The sequence below is a fragment of the Pseudorasbora parva genome, chromosome 6 (assembly GCF_024679245.1).
Source record: "Pseudorasbora parva isolate DD20220531a chromosome 6, ASM2467924v1, whole genome shotgun sequence".
Lineage (NCBI taxonomy): Eukaryota > Metazoa > Chordata > Actinopteri > Cypriniformes > Gobionidae > Pseudorasbora > Pseudorasbora parva.
Genome location: NC_090177.1, coordinates 4,739,983 through 4,752,482, shown reverse-complemented (window position 1 = coordinate 4,752,482; position 12,500 = coordinate 4,739,983). Strand labels below are relative to the sequence as shown.

The window sequence follows — 12,500 nt, the reverse complement described above, 5'->3', positions numbered from 1 at the left end:
ATTATAACACACCTTTAGAAAGTATAATAAATTATAACACACCTTTAGAAAGAATAATGCATTATAACACACCTTTAGAAAGAATAATGCATTATAACACACCTTTAGAAAGAATAATGCATTATAACACACCTTTAGAAAGTATAATAAATTATAACACACCTTTAGAAAGAATAATGCATTATAACACACCTTTAGAAAGTATAATAAATTATAACACACCTTTAGAAAGTATAATGCATTATAACACCTTTAGAAAGAATAATGCATTATAACACACCTTTAGAAAGAATAATGCATTATAACACACCTTTAGAAAGAATAATGCATTATAACACACCTTTAGAAAGAATAATGCATTATAACACCTTTAGAAAGAATAATGCATTATAACACACCTTTAGAAAGTATAATGCATTATAACACACCTTTAGAAAGAATAATGCATTATAACACACCTTTAGAAAGAATAATGCATTATAACACACCTTTAGAAAGAATAATGCATTATAACACCTTTAGAAAGAATAATGCATTATAACACACCTTTAGAAAGTATAATGCATTATAACACACCTTTAGAAAGAATAATGCATTATAACACACCTTTAGAAAGAATAATGCATTATAACACACCTTTAGAAAGAATAATGCATTATAACACCTTTAGAAAGAATAATGCATTATAACACACCTTTAGAAAGTATAATGCATTATAACACACCTTTAGAAAGAATAATGCATTATAACACACCTTTAGAAAGTATAATGCATTATAACACACCTTTAGAAAGAATAATGCATTATAACACACCTTTAGAAAGAATAATGCATTATAACACACCTTTAGAAAGAATAATGCATTATAACACCTTTAGAAAGAATAATGCATTATAACACACCTTTAGAAAGTATAATGCATTATAACACACCTTTAGAAAGAATAATGCATTATAACACACCTTTAGAAAGAATAATGCATTATAACACACCTTTAGAAAGAATAATGCATTATAACACACCTTTAGAAAGAATAATGCATTATAACACACCTTTAGAAAGAATAATGCATTATAACACACCTTTAGAAAGAATAATGCATTATAACACCTTTAGAAAGAATAATGCATTATAACACACCTTTAGAAAGTATAATGCATTATAACACACCTTTAGAAAGAATAATGCATTATAACACCTTTAGAAAGAATAATGCATTATAACACCTTTAGAAAGAATAATGCATTATAACACACCTTTAGAAAGAATAATGCATTATAACACACCTTTAGAAAGAATAATGCATTATAACACCTTTAGAAAGAATAATGCATTATAACACACCTTTAGAAAGTATAATGCATTATAACACACCTTTAGAAAGAATAATGCATTATAACACACCTTTAGAAAGAATAATGCATTATAACACACCTTTAGAAAGAATAATGCATTATAACACACCTTTAGAAAGAATAATGCATTATAACACACCTTTAGAAAGAATAATACATTATAACACGACAAACAACCAATTTAACAAGGAATCTCCAAACATAACACATTTTAACTTTGGTTACAATTATTTATGAAAAGTTATAATACATTATGAAGACTTTTATAATGCATTATACACTACATATCTTCCTTTGTGTCCCACAGAAGAGAGAACGTTTGGAAATTATGACAGTATGGTCATGGATTGTTTGTTTGGATTACATAATTTCTTATTTGCATTATGCAAATTTTGATACTGTAATCCATCAGGATGTTGTTTGTGAATCTCATTATTCAGATTCTAATTGTTGGAAAAATAACTCGTTCATTTTAGTTAAATTAGCTAAAGACAATACACACTGTTATAAAAACAAATTACATTTTATATTTCATTATATTATACACTGATCAGGCATAACATTATGAAGTGAGTAACACTGATGATCTCTTCATCACGGCTCCTGTTAGTGGGTGGGATATATTAGGCAGCAAGTGAACATTTTGTCCTCAGAGTTGATGTGTGTGAAGCAGGAGAAATGGGCAAGCGTAAGGATTTGAGCGAGTTTGACAAGGGCCAGATTGTGACGGCTAGACGACTGGGTCAGAGCATCTCCAAAACTGCAGCTCTTGTGGGCTGTTCCCGGTCTGCAGTGGTCAGTATCTATCAAAAGTGCTCCAAGAGGAACAGTGGAGAACCGGCCACAGGGTCATGGGCGGCCAAGGCTCATTGATGCACGTGGGGAGCGAAGGCTGGCCCGTGGGGTCCGATCAAACAGACGAGCTACTGGAGCTCAAACTGCTCCTGAAGTTAATGCTGGTTCTGATAGAAAGCTGTCAGAATACACAGAGCAGCTCAGTTTGTTGCGTATGGGGCGGCATAGCCGCTGACCAGTCAGGGTGACCTCTGACCCCTGACCCCACCGAAAGCACCAACAGTGGCACGTGAGCATCAGAACTGGACCACGGAGCAATGGAAGAAGGTGGCCTGGTCTGAGGAATCACGTTTTCTTTTACATCACGTGGATGGCCGGGTGTGTGTGTGTGTGTTTGGCTTACCTGAGGAACACATGGCCCCAGGATGCACTATGGGAAGAAGGCGAGCCGGCGGAGGCAGTGTGATGCTTTGGCCAATGTTCTGCTGGGAAACCTTGGGTCCTCCATCCATGTGGATGTTACTTTGACACGCTCCACCTACCTAAGCATTGCTGAGACCATGTTCAGCCTTTGATGGAAACGGTATTCTGGTGGCTGTGGCTCTTCCAGCAGGATAATGCTCCTGACACAAAGCACAAATGCTTCAGGAATGGTTTGAGGAGCACAACCAGTTTGAGGCGTTGACTCGGCCTCCAGATTCCCCAGATCTCAATCCAAACTTCGTCGTCTGAGACGGCAGAGAATCACTAGCGCTCTGTACATACGTTTATCCATTTAGAGCTACTGCAGAAAACATAAAAACATAACGGTTCATTATGTAAGGTCTTTATACTCCACTAAAAACATAGTTATGTGTATTATATTGCATTTCTGCCAGTAGATCCTAATAAATATTACGCACTGCATATTTAAATCTTATCAAACTTTCTCACAGCTTTGTCAAGCCAGCATCACTTTATCCCAATGAACTTTACTCGTCTAGTTCTGATTTTGAATACTATGAGAAGTATGTGAATTAGGATGCAGTCTGTGTTTGTGCGTGATGGAGCGGATGGTGGGTGGAGTGTGGAATGCTGGGAGCCATGTGGGCGGGCAGAGAATCCCAGCGCGAGACGTGATTGGCTGCGGCGGACAGTGGGCGGAGAACCGAATCAAAGACTGCAGTGTTGATGGAGTGTTTGACTGGACATATTTACATGTGTCGTGTGACACGAATACAGTCCTCTTAGAGATCTACGGCTCACACGGGTCAAACAGGTGGACTTTCAACCCAGATTACACTAATCTCCCAGGATTTCGCAGGGATTGGGCCGGTTTGACGGATTACAGCACAACAGGGCGTTCAGAGACGGACGGATGTCTCGTGATGGATATAGGGGACCTTCAGGTCTCATGAAGATTACAGACCAACTTTAAAGACGCTAACATTTTTCAGGAGCTCAGCTGCGTTTTAAGCGTGACTAAACATTTATCGTGACTTTTTTCGGAGATATTCAATTGCACATGCAGCTGTTGGTTGTCGTGAATTGAACGACTCACTAATTCATTCCCGGCATCCAGTGTTATTGTAGTATTATTTATAATACTATTAAACGTTTAGCCTTTTTATATTGAGATTTAATTCCGTTTTAGGTTTTATTTATTTCCAGTTAATCATTTTAGTACTTCAATTTCATATAGTTCTTCATCTAATATTCAGATTTTATTTTTGTTAACAAAAAATGTGCTTAACTTTATAATAATAATAATAATAATACATTTTATTTATAAAGCACTTTACATTTTAAAGAAAATCTCAATAGTTAAACTAATTAATTAAGTTAAACTGAAAGAAACTGTGCAATTTTACCTTGGCAACTAGGTGAATTTGTATTTTATTTTAAGTCACAGTTGTTGTTGTTTTAGTGAACCGTAATAACCCTGGGCTGCATTATAGTAAAGGTCACTCTTGTTTTGCTGATGTGCAACAGTAATTGTCCCCGTTTCATGTCACTGAAGTCATGTTTCCTCTCCGGATGTTTCTGAACGAGGTCAGAGGAAACTATTACACGACGGCTCTTCCTGGCGGCGCCTGAAGAAAACCGAGCTCATGATTGAGCTTCCTTTTGATGTGTGTTTTTGTTCCTGCCAACTCCCCACCATGTTCGTTAGTGTTCGTAAGATGATCTCCATTTTTGAAAGTAAAAAAACTCGTCCTTTGTCACTTCCTCCATGCGTCTCTCGCGATCAGACACAAAGAGAGTATCCGATCCTGCTTGATGGATCTTCATCTGGCTCTAAGCCACACCCCTTATCCCTTAGCCCCGCCCCTTCACCTGTAATTTATCGGCCACGCCTCCATGCAGGAGAAACGAATGTGACTTCGCGAGACGGCGGAGCCCGAAGGATTCGTGATTCTTGGCCAGTCGGGAAGCTTGATTACTATCCGAGGGCTGGACGCTTATCGCTTTCCGTGGAAGCCAAAGAGCCGATTGGCAGCAAACGCTTACCGCATATATCTTCCAGGAACAAACCTGCTGGATTCAGGACGTCAAGAACAGACAGAAAGTGCTCATCGAATCCCGCCTCCACAGAAACCACTCCGCCTGCTGGTCACTCTCAGACACAGCGCTCAGAAAATAATCCCAGGTCTGTTCGTATCGGATCATCCTGCAAGTCCAGTGTTAGCGATCAGAAATGCGATCAGAAATGTCAGAATCCCGTGTGGGACTCGTTGACTTCCTCTGTGAGAGCGGAGAGAGGCGGAGCTCTTGCACAGAGACTTCGCCCCTCTGACTCCACCCTCCTTTCCCTTCTGCTTTTCTTCCACAGGTAACTGGGTTAGTTTAGGCTCGTGCAGTATGTTCGAGTTAGCTTCAGTTTAAAGTGTGTGTGTGTGTGTGTGTGTGTGTGTGTGTGTGTGTGTGTGTGTGTGTGTGTGTGTGTGTGTGTGTGTGTGTGTGTTGTGTGTAATGCTGCGTTCACACCAGACACGAATAAACCGCGCTATTCGCGCAAAATTGTACACGTGAACATTTTGAATCCATTCACTTCATTTGCGCGTTAAATTCGCTTCATTCGCGTGTGACATTCACTATACAACAGATGCGAATTCACGTCATGGGAGGGGGTTCAGCCAGGCAGCGGCAATCGGCAGAAGGACTAGCCGAGTTAAGGCTGCTCTCGCCGGGGTTAATGTGCGCCGCTAATCGCCTGGGTCTCACACCTCTGAAAACACCAGATCAAATTTTCAAATAGGCACTCTCTTAATAAATAAACCACATATTTCAGCTTTAAACAACATTCTCACCTGAAAAACTCTTAAAACTACATTTTGTGACACAATAACAGTAGTATTTTTATATTACTCTGGCCTCGGGGTTTCCCATCTGCCACTTCACCACGTGACAGCAGTAAGCAGGCTCCTCATTGGTTAACGTGGCTCGAATATCCGCCAAAGTTCAGATTTTTCAACTTGAGTGTTTTGCGCGAATCGCATGTTCAAAACGCTCAATTCGCGTGATTCTTGCCGCGTCATCCCCGCGAATCGCGCTGCAGAATGTCTATTAACGTCTCTGCATTGACTTAACATGTAAATCACTCGCGCAAATCGCGTTATCCGTGTACGCTGTGAACGCAGCATTAGGGCTGTGCGATATTGAAGAAAAATGCGATATGCAATATCTTGTTAAATAATGCGATATTCGATTTGCGATAGGATATTGCTATTAGTAAAATCTATTTATGTTATAAAAAAAATAATTAAAAAAACTGAGAATGATGTTATTTATGTTTCAGATTCTTTCTGTTAAAAGAAACCATCGCTACAGCTTCTGAAAGTGACCAGGAGTGTTTTAGCAAAAATGTATGTCACAAATCTGGCAATATAATTTTGAAATCAATGTAAACAAACTAAAATTGTAATGCCAACTTTGCTTGACTTGTTAATATATGGTTATATCAACCTAAAACAACCTCAAGAACACCCAGGCAAACAAAAACTCCTGAACTAGGGGATAATTATTTTTGTTACTTTAATTTATCTTTGTAAACTAATAACAGTAGTCTTCACATGCATTAAATATACACTGTGTTCAGACAGTGGCAGATTTACTATATTAGCTGCCTGTCACTTTAAGAGCTAATGCACGGATCCTATTGACACACATTTGGCTTCTTTTCCCCAACTAATACCGTTCACTTAAAGCATAACCGACTGGGTTTACATGAATACTCATCAAGACATGTATATTCACTATGTTGAAGTAGCCTATTAAAATCATTCAGATATTGCATGCCATTGCGATATGCATATTGCGATATGTACATTCGCGATATTTCGATCATTTCGATATATTGCACAGCCCGTGTGTGTGTGTTTGAACTGAATTGTGTTCATTCATTCTTTTGGACGTTGATGATGTATTATGGTGTATGGCGAGTGTCACCCTTTAGTGTGTTTCCATCAAGCTGGCAGTTTTGAGAATCATGTGCTGCCCAACACGCGTGTGTGTGTGTGTGTGTGTGTGTGTGTGTGTGTGTGTGTGTGTGTGTGTGTGTGTGTGTGTGTGTGTGTGTGTGCGCGCGCACGCTGCTTCTTTACTAAGGCCCCGTCCACACGAAGCCAGCGCTTTCCTAATCCGATCTTTTTTTTCCTCGTTTCAAGAAATATCTGCGTCCACACAAGATTACAAAAACGGACTAAAAACAATGTAGTTTGCAAGCCAGGCCAGTGTGTGGCGCTGTAGTTCTGCCACAGAAATACACTAAAAACGGAGAAGAAGAGTTGTGGCTTGAAGGGGTAGAGCAGTGGTCGGAGGTGAGGCAAAATCTCACAATAAAATAACAATAAATACATTTGCTACTTAGCAGATGTGTTTTATTAATGCCTACACCTACCCTAAACATACCCTTATAATAATGCAGATACGGTCATTAAATGAGGCGATATTTATGTGCGCATGCCCAGAGCCCGTAGTTGTATCCCTAAACTCTTTCACCGTGCCGGACGTAGTGTGATGACATCACCGTTTCAGAAAATATACGTATTCGCTGTACACACGAAGATGGAAGATGATCGTTTTCAGATTTACCCACTTTGGGACTCGGTTTCAAAAAATATCGGATTCATGCTTCCAAAACGCCGGATCCGTGTGGACGAAACGCTGATACGGTACAAAATTGATACCTATACAGCTAAACGCGTCTCCGTGTGGACGGGGCCTGAGTTATCAGCTGCACCATTTACACCTGCTGGGCCAGAAAACTAATGAAAAAAATCCCACAGACAGACGCACATTGAAAGAGGAAACTGAGCCATATCTAGAAACCATCTAGACACCACAAAGAAAACCTGTCTAGAAACACTCTGAAAAAAAACCCCACCTAAACAGCCTAGAAACCACAAAGAAACATCCTACAAATGCTTTAAAAAACTGCCTAGAAACAGATTCAGCCTCAGCTATACTCACAGCAAATGTATTTTTCTTTCTTTGTTTAGGGGTAAAATGAAGTTCATAAGTTTAGATGAATATGTAAATGTGTACTGCACACTTTCCTCTCGATAACAAAATTGAGAAAACAGCAAGCATTTTAATAATAACGCGTAAGAAAATCATCTGCTCTCATGGCAATGTGGATGTTTGTACGAACCTTACGGCACTCCAGTAAAGGTGCTGTTTTGCAGCCAGAGCAAACAAACTACTTTTTGGCATGATTTTGTTCAAAATGACGACACAACTGGTAATTCTTCGATTTCACTTGAAGTATGTTGGGGCCTCTAGAAACCACCTAGAAAAATGGCTATAAACAGCTTCGAAACCACCTAGAAACAGCCTACAAATGCATAGAAACCACCTAGTAATAGTCTAGAAACAGTTTAGAAACCACCAAGAAAACCCACCTAGAAACCACCTAAAACCTCTATAAACAACCTCAAAATAAACGCCTAAAACAGCCTAGAAACCACCAAGCAAACCTGCCTAGAAACTCTCTAGAAACCGCCAAGAAACAGCCTACAAATGCTTAGAAACAGCATAGAAACCACCTAAAACTTCTATAAGCAGCCTTGAAAAAATGCCTAGAAACAGCCTTAGAAACCACCTTGTAATAGTCTAGAAACAGTTTAGAAATCACCAAGAAAACCCACCTAGAAACCACCTCAAACCTCTATAAACAGCCTTGAAATGAACACCTAGAAGCAGCCTAGAAACCAACAAGCAAACCTGCCTAGAAACTGCCAAGAAACAGCCTACAAGTTCTTAGAAACAGCCTAGTAACTCCCAGGGAAAACACTTATAAACAGCATAGAAACCACCTAGAAAAACGCATATAAACATCTTAGAAACCACAAAGAAAACCCACCTAGAAACACTCTAGAAACCACTTAAAACCTCTATAAACAGCCTCGAAATAAACAGCTTAGAAACAGCCTAGAAACCACCATGCAACCCTGCCTAAAACTTTCTAGAAACAGCCTACAAACGCCTAGAAACCACCCTAGAAAAACAATCTAGAAATACTCTTGAAACCGCCAAGAAACAGCCTTAGAAACCCCCTAGTAATAGTCTAGACTGTTTAGAAATCACCAAGAAACCCCACTTAAAACCTCTATAAACAGCCTCAAAATAAAACGCCTAATAACCACCTAGAAAACGCATATAAACGGCTTAGAAATGAATCTATTGCTAATGCAATGGCGCAAAACTCAACGCTGGTGACCTTTTAGGTTCATTACAAAACTGACGGGACAGATTAAACTATGACGGGTCATCATAAAATCGAAAATAGACATTTCATTTAAAGTGCAATAAAGCAGGACAATTAATGATCTGAGACTGTTTTAACCTTTGGCATGCATAAATTACATACAGAAGTGTGTAAACCGCAACTTAAAGCGGTGGTTCTGTGTTTTTTTCTAGACTTGGTTGTGTTTATGGGGCGCAGTATAACATGTCTTAATACTACTTCTTTTTTTTAAACGCCGTATTTTTCTTCTATTCTCCCTTTATTCCACACCGCTGTCTGTCCTTTGAACGGCTCGTCTGCTTCCTGCTTCTATGAAGCCCATCCCCCCGAAAAACGCAATGGTCTTAGATTGGTCAGATGGCCAAATGTAGTTTCCTGTGTTTTTATTGGCTGAAGTACCAAACACAGGTTGCCGGAAACGGCCAATAATATCTGTCTGCAGAGCCGCAGTTTAACCCCAGCTGCGGTTTTGCCCGCGCAGTTTCACTACAGCGGTTTCACCCGGATACATACTTCTTAATTCTGTCCTAAAACTATCCATTGATTATTGTTGCTCCTGCTGTTATTCTTTTGCGTCTGCTGTTGCTCGGAGGCCTCCATGGCTCCTTTACTGATATAAAACAATGCTGTCATGAACACTTTAATTTTCATTTTACGTGTTTTCTCCAAAAACGAACAGCCTGGAATACACACAATGTATTTTCAAAGCCTGGTATAAAAAACTAACTTTCGAATAGACATTTCAAAGGTTTTAACAATTAGCCTAAAGTCAAGATAACTAATTCCTCAAGTTGATTCATTCTGCCTGAGGTAAGTGAAAACAAACTTGAAAACAAATAAAACGTACTTTTAAACAGGCCTAAAGTGTGAGCATATTATTAATTTGTTGAAGACATCAAAAATAAACACATTTAATTTATTAATAAATTAATTAATTAATAAAATCATTAATTTATTTAGCCTATTACATTTACTATTTATATTTTAAACATTTCATTATTTTACCATTACAGTTGATCACCAACTAATAACTATCAAATCAAACAAGTGCAATTACAATGAATGAATAAATAAATAACAATTTTATTTTATTCCCGTATAGTGCCGTAACATGCATCTTGAAGTCATAAGACTTAGATTGGTCAGATGGCCAAATGTAGTTTCCTGTATTTTTATTGGCTGAAGTGCCAAGCACAGGTTGCCGGAAACGCCACGCCCCTTCCCATTACGGGCAGAAGTCACATCTGCGGAGACTAGCAGGGGATTATGATGTCACCAACCCAGGAAGAAGCTCGTTGTAGTCCAAACCGGCCATTTTTGTAGGCAATAAACCGCCATAACTTTAAAAGACAATATCTCCGTTTGCATTGAACTTTCAGCGCTGTAACTTTGCAGATACTGTTTATGCTCAAGCAGCGACATTACACACTAACTGAAGTTAAAAAAGTCAAATCGCATGACACCACCCCTTTAAGAAAAAAAAAAAGTTTGATACTGTAAAAACGACTTAAAAGCAACTGAGCTAATGAATGTCAAGCTTCTGAAAATCTAGTTAAAGGACCACTGAAATCAAAATTGAATTTTTGATCGTCACTTTGACAGTGAATAACTTTACATCAGAGGCGTTTAAAGACTCCATTTGTCCATCGTTTATTTCTAAAGAAACACGACAATGCATTAAAGGCTCCGTTACCTTGTATCTTACACTATCGCCCCGCAGAAGCTGTTTTTGTAAAAATAGGCTAACGATTGCGTCATAACCAACGCGACCCTGTCGCACAGTTGAGAAATTACCGTATAGACCTGAGGAGACGCTCGCAGGCAATCTTTTACTGTCTATGAGACAGTCGGGGGGACGTGGAAACATAAAGTCTGATAAAGTCAAGAGAGAAGAAAGGGGAGAAGCCCGTAGTGTGCCAAAAGCAACGGGAGAAAATATTTAAACAACATGATTCAGATTTCACTTTCCACAACAACTAGAAGACCTACAGCTGTCAGACAGGAGGCTCACGTCACATCTCCGTCCTCAAGCTCAGTCTGAGCCGGCGCAGTTCGCTCCGCCATCAGGAAGTGAGTGCTTCTAATTGACTTCAGTTTCCGCCGTTGAAGTCTATGGGGTCGCTGTGTCCATTTCTTTTACTGTCTATGACACCAACGGCTCTGGTCTAAAGTTGGACTACAGACACGAGAGCGCAGCGCGGATCATATGCGCGAGTCGGCGCAGACAACAAACATATCGACCCATTTGAATTCTGCACAGAATGCTGCATTTCAAAGCGATATGGAGGAGATTATGATGATACACGGTTAGAGGAAACTGGCTTTACCAAACAGAGAAAGGTCCGCTCTTGCGCTCTAGTCAAACTGTATATTAACGAAACGCTATTGGCTGTTTCAAAAAAGGGGAGGAGCTGCTAACAGCTGGAGCCGTTTCAGGGGAAATCACGTCAACACACTAAATAATGCGACGCGTTTCAAAGCACTTCAGCAGGCCTTTAATGGCGTCGCTACTTGTAGTTCGGGTCATGCAGTGTTCAGTTTGTGTGTGTGTGTGTGTGTGTGTGTTTGAACTGAAGTGTGTTTCTTGAGGTTTTCATTCATCCTTTCAGATATTTCTGATGTATTTGTGGTCGTGGGATTGATTGTGTGTTTCCCTCAAGCGTGCTGTTATGAGAAGCATGTGCTGCCCACCACATTCAGAACAATACCATCAGTGTTACACACACAGCCGCTCTGTGTTCCCTCAGCGCTGTGTTCAGGTCCAGGATTACTGTAAGCACAGAGCCTGCAGCGTTTGTGCTCGTGTTGTTGAGGAGAGGGAACTGCTACTTTACTAAGAGATCAGACACACCATTTCATCTGCTGGACCAGGAAACAAATGAAAAAGAAAAAAAACACAGATCCACACTGAAGAAAGGAGCCAAGCCTTTTCTAGAAACCGCTTAGAAACCAACTGTAAACACCCTACAAATGCTTAGAAGCCACCAAGAAAACCTACCTAGAAACAACTTGGGAATCACCAATCAACAACTTAGCAACCACTTAGAAAGAGCTTAGCAACCACCTAGAAACTGCTTAGCAACCACCTAGAAACCGCTTAGCAACCACTTAGAGGCTGCTTAGCAACCACTTAGAAAGAGCTTGGGAACCAACAAGGAACAGCTTAACAACCACCTAGAAACCACTTAGCAACCACTTAGAAAAAGCTTAGCAACCACCTAGAAACTGCTTGGGAACCAACAAGGAAATGCCTAGCAACCACCTAGAAACCGCTTAGCAGCAACATAGGAACAGCTCCGTAACCACCTAGAAACCGCTTAGCAACCACTTGGGATACACCAAGGAACAGCTTAGCAACCACCTAAAAACCGCTTAGCAACAACTTGGGATCCACCAAGGAACAGCTTAGCAACCACCTAGAAACCGCTTAGCAACAACTTGGGATCCACCAAGGAACAGCTTAGCAACCACCTAGAAACCGCTTAGCAACCACTTGGAAACCACCAAGGAACAGCTAAGCAACCACCTAGAAACCGCTTAGCAACCAGTTAGAAACAATTTGGGAACCACCAAGGAACAGCTTAGCAACCACCTAGAAACTGCTTACCAACCACTTAGTAACA

At 40.0% G+C, this 12,500-nt stretch overlaps 1 protein-coding gene across 2 annotated transcripts in view; it reads left to right on the top strand.

Moving 5' to 3' along the window:
* The window catches only part of zgc:153012 (uncharacterized protein LOC777626 homolog), a 26,645-nt gene that overhangs the window by 11,833 nt on the left and 2,312 nt on the right, over nt 1-12,500 (top strand). The gene's annotated exons all lie outside the window — the stretch shown is intronic.